This window comes from Octopus sinensis, linkage group LG17, assembly GCF_006345805.1.
Source record: "Octopus sinensis linkage group LG17, ASM634580v1, whole genome shotgun sequence".
Lineage (NCBI taxonomy): Eukaryota > Metazoa > Mollusca > Cephalopoda > Octopoda > Octopodidae > Octopus > Octopus sinensis.
Genome location: NC_043013.1, coordinates 4,472,253 through 4,487,252, shown reverse-complemented (window position 1 = coordinate 4,487,252; position 15,000 = coordinate 4,472,253).

Sequence of the window (15,000 nt, the reverse complement as noted above, 5' to 3'; positions counted from 1 at the left end):
ACGTATGTATGTATGTATGTATGTATGTATGTATGTATGTATGTATGTAAGGTGGGATGTCAGGAAGGGCATCGCTGTTACACTTCCAGAAGGGAAGGGTCTTCCTTTGATTCTGACATGCAATGTCTGTGCAAGACCCTGCCTCAGTAAAGCTGGACTCATGAGTCATCTTCGTAGTCATAAAACGAGACAGATGAGTGACACCTGGCCACTGGTGGTGGTGTTACACACCATACTAATCATATCTGTCAGGCACGTGGAAGAGAGTGTAATTCGGCAGGAGGACTTAAACGACATGCAAAGGTACATGAAGCCCAGTTACAACTACAGCCGGCTATTACCGGTAAAGGTTTTAGTTGCCAATTTTGTACAATACATTGTAGATCTTTTGCTGGCTAAAAAGTCACATTCGATCACAGCACCAGTAACAGTTAAGCTTTGTACAATGGCCATACTCGATAACGAGGGGGCAGCCATCATGTCTGTCTGTCTGTCTGTCTGTCTGTCTGTATGTATGTATGTATGTATGTATGTATGTATGTATTTATTTATGTATGTATGTATTTATTTATTTATGTATGTATGTATATGTTACGAGATGATAAAATACTAGCAGGAAACTAAAATGAGAATTCAGACAAGGACAAAACAGTCTTAAAAATCTCGACAAAATCAAAACAGAATGAAATAATTTACTGAAGAGAAACGGAAAGGAAACCAGCCAATATTTTCCAAGACTCGACAAGATATAAACCAGATCGAAAACCAAGTATTGCTCAAAAGATCTGGTCTAAAAGTAAACGGAAATTTTGATTTTTATTGTAAAAGACTGATACCTTGGTACAAACAAACATAAAATTATGTTAATATCAAGTGTAGGTTATAGGACTATCGAGTCAACAGCTGTATTCTCTGGGAAGTATGCTGACACTGATATGAAAATGGACACGCAAATGTATCAATATGTACCTAACACTATACTGATACTGGTAGGTACCAAACACGGCCACAAACATTTGCGATCTGCCAAGGCAGACCAGATATAATTCTTCCTTTTCGAATGACTATAACCGAGATAATTCACCAAGCGACACCAGGAATCTCATCATGTGTATTTGTGTCAATATACTTGAGTATACATTATTTACATTCAACGGATATTTGCCCCCACCTCTTGTTTGTTGTTAACACAACGTTTCGGCTGATATACCCTCTTCTTCAGGTGTCTTGGGGAAATTTCGAACCTGAGTTCTCATTCCTAAGGTACTTTTCAATGTTATAATAATAATAATAATAATTATTATTATTATTATTATCAATATAATTATTATCAATATAATTATTATCAATATTATTATTATCAATATATTTTTCCAATATAACCTGCTGCTCAGCATAATAGCAATGGCTAGCAAAGCCCTTCCTGCGTTGAGCAACAATAACAGAAGTAGATGAAATGTATCTACGGATCCCCTCTTTGGTCCCGTGCTCTGGCGATGAACTGTTTTTAGTTGTCATGAGAAACTGTTATAAGACAATCCTGAAGTTCCTTCTTCATAATCTAGATTTCCTACACACGCAAGGAAGAAGGCTTTATTGTCTGACATTTTCCGTTTGGGATTATCACAGACTACATCCAGATACAATATCCAATAACTGAAACAGAGATACTAGTATTCTAAGAGGCATCATAACCCCTTTTAGTCAAAATATTACTTGAAAAGAAATGGAGAAGCTGTCAAATTCAAGATTCTCGACGCCGAAATACGCAAAATGCGACACTAATGTGGACATCAGACCACATCGGTGTCACAACGATCAATGATAACTTGGCATGATAAACATTACAAGCAAAAACTTACAAGTCGTATCAGTGCTCACACACTCCAAAACTTTGCTCAATAGCAAAAGAAAACCGAAACAAAACATATATTCGCACAATACATACCCTATATAATAACCCTTCAAAAAAAAAATCTTATTCTATTCTGCATGACCAAAACCAAATGAAACAACAAATTACATGCTTCTCCTACATAACCAATAACTGATACAACGCTGGAATGTTCACTGCAAGAAAGCCTTTGACCACATTTCGCGGAACAAGTGTTGCTTTGAGTTGAACAGCAACAAGGATGAGCCATTCTGAGATCAAGTCTCCTTCACATCACACCCTATATTCTCATAAAGAGATTCATAATATCTAATAACACAGGGGATGACTTTGATTGTAACTCTGTACGATTAAGCAGCAATATCCAGTACCACATGTCCCGTACACACGCCCCAACTACAAACGCTCTCAGAAAATTAACCACAAAATATATTCGAGGAAGAGAGATACAAAAGAGTAAAGATTATGACATGTAACGTCCTAATAGTCTTCAAACTTGACACCTTGTTTCTACTAAATATACAAGAAATAGAGCCACGGGGTGAAATAGAGAAATAGAAAAATAAAAAAGTTCACACACACATGTATTAACCAGAAATACAGGTTTTTGGCTTCCTCTGTCATTGGCACTACAACTCAGTCTCTCACTATCGAACCAAGATTAAACCAGTTTCATTTTGCCTTCAACCTAAAATTTTCATTTCAGGTAAAAAAAAAACAAACAAAAAAACCTCCTTTACCTCTAAAAAACATATGTTATATGTTTATTAGAATTTACCAAACGCGTACTTCTTTGAAAACTTAAATTCAATAAAACGAACTTTCAACTCAGCATAGATTTATTGCAACTGAAGTACCTCTCTTGTTTAAAAATGATAAGGATGGTGTTAACTTTAAACTGTTTAACAACAATTCCCATTGTTCTATTATCATTTATAGAATCTACCAGTACCAAATTTAATCTTAATCTAATGATGATCTCCAATTTGGAAAAAAGTAATTTTTTGTATAATCATTAGTACTTATTTTTATATATTCAGAGTCCCACTAATCGAAGCATTTTATTACAGAACAATATCCCAAGGTAGTTATTTATATTTAACTTAAAATATTATTTATTATTTACCCACAAAATTTTGTTTCATTTATGTCCTTTTATAAAACATTTTAGCCTCTGATTTTCTTAGATGTTTTAAGCTTTCGTTATAAACTAATATTGAATTAAGGCTTTGACCGTATCATTCTTCTTTAGTTGGTCGTTATTCCTGTGAGGGTAAAAATGACTACACTAATCCTTGTATAAGCTTCCATAATTTTTACAGTCGGAACACTTGAATAAAATAATATACTTAGTTTTTATATGAAAATTTCATGTTTATCAAAGATCGAATAAGTAGAAAAAGTGAAGACACCCCAGAAAAGTGAGCCACAGTGTTCTTTGTAGCACCAAATGTTATATTGTTCGAAGTTAAATATCCCACCTTCTCAGTCAGAACAATTTGCCGGGAGAATTCACAAAATTTACTTTCAAATCTATCGCTATTTGTTACACACCAGCTAATCTAATTGGTCGAGCCAGGTTCGCGTTGGTGTTAATGCCTTTTTATAGTGATACAGTGAATTTCCTTTTTCTTTATTGCCCACAAGGGGCTAAACATAGAGGAGACAAACAAGGCAGTAAATTTCTCGTATCTGTAAATTTCTCGTATCTGACAGTAAATTTCTCGTATCTGACAGTAAATTTCTCGTATCTGACCTTTGTCATTTATGGAAATGTAGCTGGACCATGGTTCTACACCGAGGACCTGAGGCGAGATACTTCAAAACTGCGTAGAAGTCTAATTACACTACTTGCGCTTTTCACCCTTCCTTTTAACATTTTTTCCTTGCTCTCATGGATTAAACAAATTATGCTATCGCGATTTCCCTTGATTTGTTTTGTTCGTCCTTAAATCTTCTCAACCACATCATACAGACAACATGTTGTCTGTACCTGTTCTGTGCAGTAGAGCATATCAGCGTATCAGCCTGTTTATGCCTGCCATGGTGTAATTCCCGCGGACGGCTTTGAAGCGGTTAACGCAGCCCGGCTCTCTCTTGGAGTAAGAAGACAGTGTTAGTGTTCATATCAGACCCTATCAGTGCAGCCTGAGAGAGGAAGTGACGGAGAAAATGGGATATATATATATATATATATATATATATATATGTGTGTGTGTGTGTGTGTGTGTGTGTGTGTGTGTGTAACGAGAGAGAGGGAGAGCGAGATAGAGACAGGTGTACACCTAAAACTTGAGACAAAATTGGGATATTTGTGGTCACCATCACTGTCTACAATTTGTTGCCAATTGTTTTCAGATTTGGTATAGGGATTAAGTTTTGTATACTAATTATGAAAATGAAATTCATTTTCCCTATAAATCCCAAATAAAAAAAAGTTTACAGGAGTGGCTGTGTGGTAAGTAGCTTGCTTACCAAACACATGGTTCCGGGTTCAGTCCCACTGCGTGGCATCTTGGGCAAGTGTCATCTGCTATAGCCCCGGGCCGACCAATGCCTTGTGAGTGGATTTGGTAGACGGAAACTGAAACAAGCCCGCCGTATATATGTATATATACGAATCAGCCGAAATTGCGAAGATGATCCGGTTCTTGACTGAAGATTGAAGGCTTCGAAGGTCCCGTCCGTGTTTTTTGTATCGTCTTCTAAATGTTTCACGTTCTTGTCCCAGTTTGTATTTTTTTACATTTACATATATGTATATATATATATATATATATATATATATATATATATATATATATATATATTATATATATATATGTGTGTGTGTGTGTGTGTATGTTTGTGTGTCTGTGTTTGTCCCCCTAGCATTGCTTGACAACCGATGGTGGTGTGTTTACGTCCTCGTCACTTAGCGGTTCAGCAAAAGAGGCCGATAGAATAAGGACTGGGCTTACAAAAGAATAAGTCCCGGGGTCGATTTGCTCGACTAAAGGCGGTGCTCCGGCATGGCCGGAGTCAAATGACTGAAACACGTAAAAGAGTAAAAGAGAGAGCCTTTAAAATTTGCAAAATTTGGGTATTCTAATCAATCTGAAGCGGGTATTTTACACATTACCGTGAAGTTCTATTAGCATAGTAAGCAAAGAAGCACCACGTGTTTCATGGCTGATTGCGAAAAACTCAGTTTCTGTTGCAACCAAAGATGCTGCGCATGCGCACAAGGAGTGTAACCACCGTTCCATAGTTGACTTTTATCTTTGTGAATTTATGAGAAGATATCAGAAAGACAATTTATTTTATAAAATCCTAGAGTGTATCATAAACTTTCGTTCTTGAGCTTTTTTTAAATAATAAATGTCTGTTTTAAGCAATGTTTTGACCGTTATTTGTAGCAAGTCCGGTTGGTTTGCTCGCAGCTTTGAAATATTTAATTTGCTTGCGAATCTTTTAATGTTTTTCAATGTTTACTGCAACTAGTTTAATGTTTTGACATGCCCGTGTCACCGCCCCTTTCTCGCTTATTGGCTGAAAATCCTGAAAATTATGAAACTTTGAACACCTGTAACATTTTCGCAAAATCTTTCTGGAATAAATGAATAACAAATTTGGATTCAGAGTAAAAAATTGCATCTATATGATACATTAAATTTTTTTTTAAAGATTTCGACACGCAAGAGTGGCTGTGTTGTAAGTAGCTTGCTTACCAACCACATGGTTCCGGGTTCAGTCCCACTGCGTGGCACATTGGGCAAGTGTCTGCTACTATAGCCTCGGGCCGACCGAAGCCTTGTGAGTGGATTTGGTAGACGGAAACTGAAAGAAGCCCGTCGTATATATGTATATATATATGTGTGTGTGTGTGTGTTTGTGTGTCTGTGTTTGTCCCCCGCAACATCGCTTGACAACCGATGCTGGTGTGTTTATGTCCCCGTCACTTAGCGGTTCGGCAAAAGAGACCGATAGAATAAGTACTAGGCTTACAAAGAATAAGTCTTGGGGTCGATTTGCTCGACTAAAAGGCGGTGCTCCAGCATGGCCGCAGTCAAATGACTGAAACAAGTAAAAGAGAAAAGAGAAAAGAGAGCAGCGACGATAGCCACAAAGACCCTCAAATTGAGTTTCCGAATTTGACTCAAAACAAAAAGAGCTGAAAAATTACTGCAAGGCTTATACGGGTGGGATACAAGAAAATACAGGAGGATCAATTAATGATTTTATTCAGCATATTCTCCCCCCAGAGTCACATCACTTGGTTCTGAAGGAATTCCGAAGGTCGGGCCTCCAACCCGGCCTTTCGCGACACCCTTAAATCCAGGAACTTTTCAGCACCCCCTCGTATATTCGACATTCAAACTATTGTACTGCCGTACATGCACGCACGCATACACACACACGCGCACATTGGAACCAAAACTCAAAGTTAAGCGTTTAAGAGCTTGTAACGTTATTTGCAGACGATTGTCGGCTCTTGCACCAGATAAGTCCAGCATGCAATATGATGTCGATCAATTTATCTTCAGGTCATGTGGAATAAAAATGTGGGACTGAATTTAAAAATATGGAGAACTTAGAATGTTTTGAAAGTACACTGTTCAAAAGCGTCTGCCATTAACGATGAAGTGTCGTCATTTAAGACGAGTGTGGTGAATGCAGCTTTTGGAAAAAACTGCAGCAGAGAGTGAGGAATAGCCCAGATATTCGCGTAGATAACAAAATCAAAGTTTACAATGCTGTAATCCTTCCAACTCTACTCCGTGGTGCGAAAAACTTGGACAATATAGCTGTTCCATGCGAACGTCTTCATCATTTATTGGAAATTTGTAAACAAAGTAGCTGGATAGAATTCGCAAAAGAGGGGTTCTCAGGGGGTGTTAGTCTTCCCCGTTTGTTAGCCAACCTAAAGCTAATCCAGCTGCGTTGGACTGGATACTTTGTCAAAAGTCCTGTGTGAGACTGGCAAAGGTAATCTTCAATTCTAAGCTTGCAAATGGAGAGGCGCTGTTCGTGGTCGTTTAAGAGATTCAAAGATGTAGTGAAACCAGGCTTGAAAGACTGCAGGATCAACAGAAAATCACAAGAGAATCTTACTGGAGACAGGTTTCTATGAAAGGAAGCAAACAACAGGGGTTCAGTGGCTTTTGAATCTTTACGAGTCTCTATAGCAGAGTATGAAAGGAAAGCTCGCAATTCTCAGCAGTTACAGCCCTGGTAGAAGTGGACATCTTTGTGCACTTTGTAGCAAATATTTCTCTCATCGTCCTTCTTTTCTCCTCTTGTTTATTCATTTATTTCTTCTATAGCAGACCATTGGCAGATAAAAAATCAAGGATGAATAATCATACACACACACACACACACACACACACACACAACCAACCAAAATGTTACTATTGATTTCACGTCTACAATTTCACTTCGCAATTTAGACGACACATCAGAAATGCTGGTCGGAGGCAAATGGCCGCTTTAAAGTTGGAGGTAAATTTATAGCCTTGGTTTTAGATACACACACACACACAAACACATACATACATACATACATACATACATACATACATACATACATACATACATACATACACACATACACACATATATATGTATGTATTTATGTATAATCTGGTGTAGAACTCAATATACGTATACTTCTGAAAAAAAAACGTTAGTCGAGTACAGAGCGGTAATAAGAAAAAAAGAGATGACAAAGGAATGAACGATTATCTTATGAAATTCGTTAGCTTACAGCTGTTTCCGCAACAAGATGCAGTGAACTCATAGCTAAGTGTCTGAGCTGCATAATATGACACCTGTAAGCTAACGTAGTTCATAAGATAATCTTTTTTCTTATATAAATATAATATATTCTTTTTATTCTTCTACCTGTTTCAGTCATTTGACTGTGGCCATGCTTAAGCACAGCCTTTAGTCAGATCAAATCGACTTATTCTTTGTAAGCCTAGTACTTATTCTATCTTTCCCTTTTGCCGAACCACTAAGTTACGGGGACATAAACACACCAGCATCGGTTGTCAAGCGATGTTGGGGTGGGGACAAACACAGATACACATCATATACACGCACATATATATACATATATACTATATACGACTGGCTTCTTTTAGTTTCCGTCTACCAAATCCACTCACAAGACTTTGGTCGGCTCGAGGCTATAGTAGTAGACACTTGCCCAAGTTGCCACGCAGTGGGACTGAACCCAGAACCACCACACAGCCACTCCGGCTGTCATTACTCGATATTTAGGGGTAGGAATAAATTTAACAGTTCAGGGCTTAGTAAATTAATTAAGGATAGAAAAAACAGTTTAATTTAGATTGGTTGATTCTCTCAATCTCGATACCTTATGACAAAGGCAAAGGATTCTGTCTTCTCTGTAATTCTGAACTATTTTTCATTCTTTTTTCTAAAAATCCCATTGTAAACACGATTATAGAGCGTGCATACATATTGGACAATGTAATCATTACATCAATTTAAATGCAGGGTTATCCTCAGCTGCATAAATAAATAAAGATTCTGAGCCACATTAGTAGCAACATGTGGTCGCAGAAAGTTTTGATAGCCATGACTGGGTTCTCCCGCTTGTGTGGCATGGTGCAGAGTCCTGTTGCCAGACATAGGGTCTTCAAGCAGCTACCCTCTTGACCCAGGACAGCACTACCTTCTCCAGGTACTTGATGTAGGCCGCCATGTTGAGTCTGAGGCCATGTGGGAAGATGAATGGAGGCATAACGTCGCCATCATTAGTGATCTCTCCAAACTCTATGATGTTGACTGGATGTTTGATTTTTATCACTGTCCTCAGATTGACACCCAAACACTCTGAAATGCTTGTATTGGAGATTCCAGTGCGAATGCCATGCAGTACAGCATGTCGTTTCCAAATTTATGGCAGAGTGAATTGCGTCGTGGTGCTGTTTTTCTCACAGACGGTGCCCAACTGAGCCTACTATACTGTCTAGTCGACAAAATCAAAAATAAACAATGCGCATGCGTGCAATTATAAATATGAAAAGGCGCCAATTTATCCATCGCATCAAATATATATACATACGTATACATATACATACGTATATATATACATACACACACACATACACACACACATATATATATATACATACACACATACATATATATACATACATATATTTATGTATATACGCATACATACGTACATACACACAGACAGACAGACAGACACACACACACACACACACACACACATACACACACACACATATATATGTATATATATATATATATATATACATACGTACATACATACATAAAGTATATATTTAATGCCTATTTTTCATAACAGTGAAATGAGGTCTCTGGAATGTCTGGAATATAGGTTTTCTCTAGAAAGCACCGAAATGCTTGATAGGAATGTGGATTCACGATACATGTACTACTTGCCAAGCTTCTACACTCTCAGCTGTATTATGAGTGTATGCCTGCCTGTGCGCGCGCATGAGAGAGAGAGAGAGAGAGGCAGAGACAGAGATAGACAGACAGAGAGATTAGACCGCAAGAGAGTGCGTGCATGTGTGCAAAGCATACTTTCCACTTCAGTAAAAAAAATAATCATAAATATTGACAATTTCTGCAGACGTAATTGTAAGATACCTCAGAATATCAATATCAGTTTAGCAGTTTCAGTGGTAACATCCTTGTTTCAAATATTATCTTGGCCTAATAAGCCGGAAATAGCTGCTGATTATGTTCTAATGCCGGACTACAGTAGTCGATCATTTTAAATCAAGGTCCACTATTCTAACGCAGCATAATGAGTTTTATTCTAAAACATTGTCTCTTCAAGAAAATGAAGCTCCTGTATTACTCATGTTCAATCTATAAAGTATTCTTAGCTTTTGTTTTGTTATGTTGTTTGAGTCAATCATTGTTTATCGATTTGTCTAGAAACATTTAATAAATCGTAATTTTCTCTTGACTCAGAGGTCGAACGTTATGTTTTTCCCCAGAGAGCTTATGTCTCGTTGCAAGTGATTACTTCATTGATGGAATATATTCGGATCTGTTCCGGTGTGCCTGAATTGATATATATATATATATATATATATATATATATCTTAATCTATGAATATCTGTGTACATATACATACAGACAGACGCACATACAAACACACAGACTATACGTGTATACACACACATACACACATACAATAATAATGTCATACTGCTAAGAGTGAGATGTAATAAGCGACGGTGTACTCAATACTGTTAATTTGAGTGGAATGGTATCTCTTCGAAGCTGAATCTGTGGGAGTTGGTATTCGGAATTTCTAGTTTCTGATCCTCATTCTAGTAGCGAAGTGAAATACTTGTACCCAGTGTAAGAAGGGATACGTTCGAGGATTGGGAGGTGTTCGAAGATTTCGGCGAGTGAAAAGAGAAACAGATGCATCTAGAGGAGTCGGAGGGGAAATGCTAAGCCTTTGCCGCTGATATTCAAATGAGATATATGAGTGTCGGGGAGAGTATATTCTACTCACGTGCTGATATTACATTTCTGAGAGAAGATTGAAGAAATGAAATAATCTGATGATCTGTAATAGACAACGGACAGGTTTAACTTTGGTGTCGTTAAAGATTCAAGATACAAATTACTATGTTTTGTATTTTTGGTAAAATGGACAGTGTTTCTTGTCTTTGATACGTATTTGTTGAAGTTAGTGAAAATCATGTTTATACTGACATACTCTTTTACATGTTTCAGTCATTTGACTGCGGCCATGCTGGAGCACCACCATTTTAGTCGAGCAAATCGACCCCAGGACTTATTCTTTGTAAGCCTAGTACTTATTCTATCGGTCTCTTTTGCCGAACCACTAAGTTACGGGGACGTAAACACACCAGCATCGGTTGTCAAGCGATGTTGGGGGGACAAACACACACACACGCACGCACACACACATATATATATATATACATATATAGGACGGGCTTCTTTCAGTTTCCGTCTACCAAATCCACTCACAAGGCTTTGGTCGGCCCGAGGCTATAGCAGAAGACACTTGCCCAAGGTGCCACGCAGTGGGACTGAACCCGGAATCATGTGGTTGGTAAGCAAGCTACTTACCACGCAGCCACTCCTACGCCTTAAAAAAAAATAATTCCTTTGATTTTATTTACTGGTATGCACTTTAAAACGATGAAAAAGACAGGAAAAGAAGAATGGAGAAAAAGTGGGGGACAAGGCAGCGAAAGACGGAGGGGGAGGAGCGATGATCTTCACATATCCCAGAACAAGAGTTACACTCAGCTTCGCTCCGCAGTAATCCCCACTATGGTGTTGCGACGGAGAATGGCTAGCAACACTTGCTGCAGTAGCCACTCCAGCTCGCGGGACTCATTTCTCTGACGGGCTGCCGCTACCTCTATTTTGTGGAGCAAATCAGTGGTATGGAGTCCAATAAGGCGGTGAGCTGGCAGAAGCGTTAGCACGTCGGGCGAAATGCTTAGTGGTATTTCGTCTACCGTTACGTTCTGAGTTCAAATTCCACAGAGGTCGACTTTGTCTTTCATCCTTTCGGGGTCGATACACTAAGTACCAGTTACTCACTGGGGTCGATGTAATCGACTTAATCCGACTGTCTGTCCTTGTTCGTCTCTTCTGTGTTTAGCCCCTTGAGGGTAATAAAGAAGTAGGTCCGAGAACATCTGAACAAACTGAAACTCTTGCACTCATTGATTTTTCTCTCCTCTGTGTTATGGGTGGCGACGTATTTTGTAACGGGAGTTCATGTCTTGAAATGCTACATTGAGATTAAAAACTGGTATGTGATCACATATGACAAGAGCTAATGTCGTGAATTCATATATAGTGAAAATGATTTGACTGCCAAACACTGATTTCTTTTATCTTTTCTTTGTTTCAGTCTTAAGACTGCGGCGATGCTGAGGTACCACCTTGAAGAATTCTTACTCGAATGGATTGAACCCAGTACAGATTTTTTAAAGCCTGCCGCTTATTCTATCGGGATCTTTGCTGAACGTCACGGAGGTGGGGAACAAACACAAACACACACACACACACACACACACACACACACACACACACACACACACACACACACACACACACAGGTGTGTTTCTTTGTGTGTGTGTGTGTGTCTATGTAGCTGGCAGAAACGTTTGCACGCCGGGCGAAATGCATAGCCGTATTTCGTCTGTCGTTACGTTCCGAGTTCAAATTCCGCCGAGGTTGACTTTGCCTTTCATCCTTTCGAGGTCGATAAATTAAGTACCAGTTACGCACTGGGGTCGATATAATCGATTTAATCCCTTTGTCTGTCCTTGTTTGTCCCCTCTGTGTTTAGCCCCTCTGTGTTTAGCCCCTTGTGGGTAGTAAAGAAATATATATACTCTTTTACTCTTTTACTTGTTTCAGTCATTTGACTGCGGCCAGTTTCCGTCTACCAAATCCACTCACAAGGCATTGGTCGGCCCGGGGCTATAGCAGAAGACACTTGCCCAAGATGCCACACAGTGGGACTGAACCCGGAACAATGTGGTTGGTTAGCAAGCTACTTACCACACAGCCACTCCTGCGCCTATATATTTAAAATCTCTTTCTACAAATCCTTTAGTGATGACCCAAAGTTCTGAAAGGCAACAGAACTGCATTTTATCAAAAATTCCTCACGAAAACTAAACGTTGGAAAGAGAAGTGGAGACAATATGCGTGAACATCCCCTTCAAATGAAACAAATTATGAACACTCCGTAGCAAGCTCACACAGGCGCTGTGCTCAGCTAACACAACTGGGGAGAAATAATGCAAGCACTTGAATGCTCCAGCTTGGCCTTCTCCTAGCATTACCATTTTAAAAGCAATCAGTATTAGAAAAAATTTACGTTTTCATTGGGCTTTGGACACTTTAAATTTATTTCATACTTCAAAATGGAAACTGCTCTCACTTAAGAATCACCTTTCTCAGTCCTCGAAATATGTGTATACCCACAAACATATTTATATGTATCGCTCTCCTTTCTCCTCTTCTAAACAAACATAGGCGTAGGAGTGGCTGTGTGGTAAGTAGCTTGCTTACCAACCATATAGTTCCGGGTTCAGTCCCACTGCGTGGCACATTGGGCAAGTGTCTTCTACTATAGCCTCGGGCCGACCAAAGCCTTGTGAGTGGATTTGGTAGGCGGAAACTGAAAGAAGCCCGTCGTATATATATATATGTATATATATGTATGTGTGTGCATATGTTTGTGTGCCTATGTTTGTCCCCCAACATCGCTTGACAACCGATGCTGGTGCGTTTACGTCCCCGTCACCTAGCGGTTCGGCAAAAGAGACCGATAGAATAAGTACTAGGCTTACAAAGAATAAGTCCCGGGGTCGATTTGCTCTCGACTAAAGGCAGTGCCCCAGCATGGCCACAGTCAAATGACTGAAACAATTAAAAGAGTAAAAGAGTATATATGCACACACACACACACACACACACTCACTCACTCACAGATATTTCTTTAATCCTAGTATATATATTTATATATTCACAAACATATTATGTGTAGAATGAGAGAAGAAAAAAGAATAAAGAAGGGATGCTTTCGAAAACAATGACTGAACCAAGAACAATATCTTGAATTGTAATTAAAATTTTTGGGGAGTCTAGACAACAAAATAGCAAATCAGGAATCTTGACCTTGCTAACCAACCACATGGTTCCGTGTTCAGTCCCACTGCGTGGCATCTTGGGCAAGTGCCTTCTGCTATAGCCCCGGGCCGACCAATGCCTTGTGAGTGGATTTGGTAGACGGAAACTGAAAGAAGCCCGTCGTATATATGTATATATATATATGTGTATGTGTGTGTGTGTTTGTCCCCCTAGCATTGCTTGACAACCGATGCTGGTGTGTTTACGTCCCCGTCACTTAGCGGTTCGGCAAAAGAGACCGATAGATTAAGTACTGGGCTTACAAAGAATAAGTCCCGGGGTCGATTTGCTCGACTAAAGGCGGTGCTCCAGCATGGCCGCAGTCAAATGACTGAAACAGGTAAAAGAGTATACCAATAAAATATAATTTAAAAGAAGCTCCTGTCTTTCCCCTTCATCTTCTTCTTCTGCTCTTCCCTTTTTTCTTACCTTTCCCATCCTTCTTCGTAAAATCGACATTTTGAAAGGTCATTTAGCCAATACCTTCTACTCTCCTCCTCTCCCCCCTTCCTTATTCACAAAAATACGTATATGATGAGGAAATGTGAGCTGGCAGACACGTTAGTGCGCCGGGCAAAATGCTTGGCAGTATTTTGTCTGTCTTTACATTCTGAGTTCAAATTCCGCCGAGGTCGACTTTGCCTTTCATCCTTTCGGGGTCGATAAATGAAGTACCAGTTTCGCACGGGGGGCGATATAATCGACTCAATCCCTTCGTCTGTCCTTGTTTGTCCCCTCTATGTTTAGCCTCCTTGTGGGCAGTAAAGAAATATATTTACAAATATGTTGGTATGTATATAATGAGAGGAAAAAGGAGAGAGAGAAAAGATGCTTTCGAAAACCATGATTGAATCAAGAATAACATCTTGAATTGTAATTAAATTTCAATTGGTTGACCACATCGATACAATATAATGGAAAAGAAACATCATTCTCTCGGTCTATCTTGTCCCCTTCTTTGCTTTTCTTTCTCTTTCTCAATTGTCCCGCTTCCTCTCATTCTCCCTTTCACCGAACAACAGATTTTTCTCCTCTTCTAAACCAAACAACAACAAAAAAACCAAAACAAAACAAAAAACAAAAAAAAATCATCCAATTTTCGATTAATATAAACGACGAAGAAACGTTCTAATATGATTTTAGTTTTAATTGTTCTTGAAGAGTTCGGTTAGACCAGGGCTTCTCAACCTTATTTTATCCATAGAGCTTTGATTACTATTTTATTCTGGCGGACCCCCATAGCCATTCGATGTTTGATAACCAGTTTTATAGAAACGTCTTTCAAAATTCCTAGTTTGTTTTCCACACATTAATATGGGTAGGTTTAACTATGTAAAATGTTAAAGAAACCTAGCCGTTTCTTGCAATAAATACCGATACATA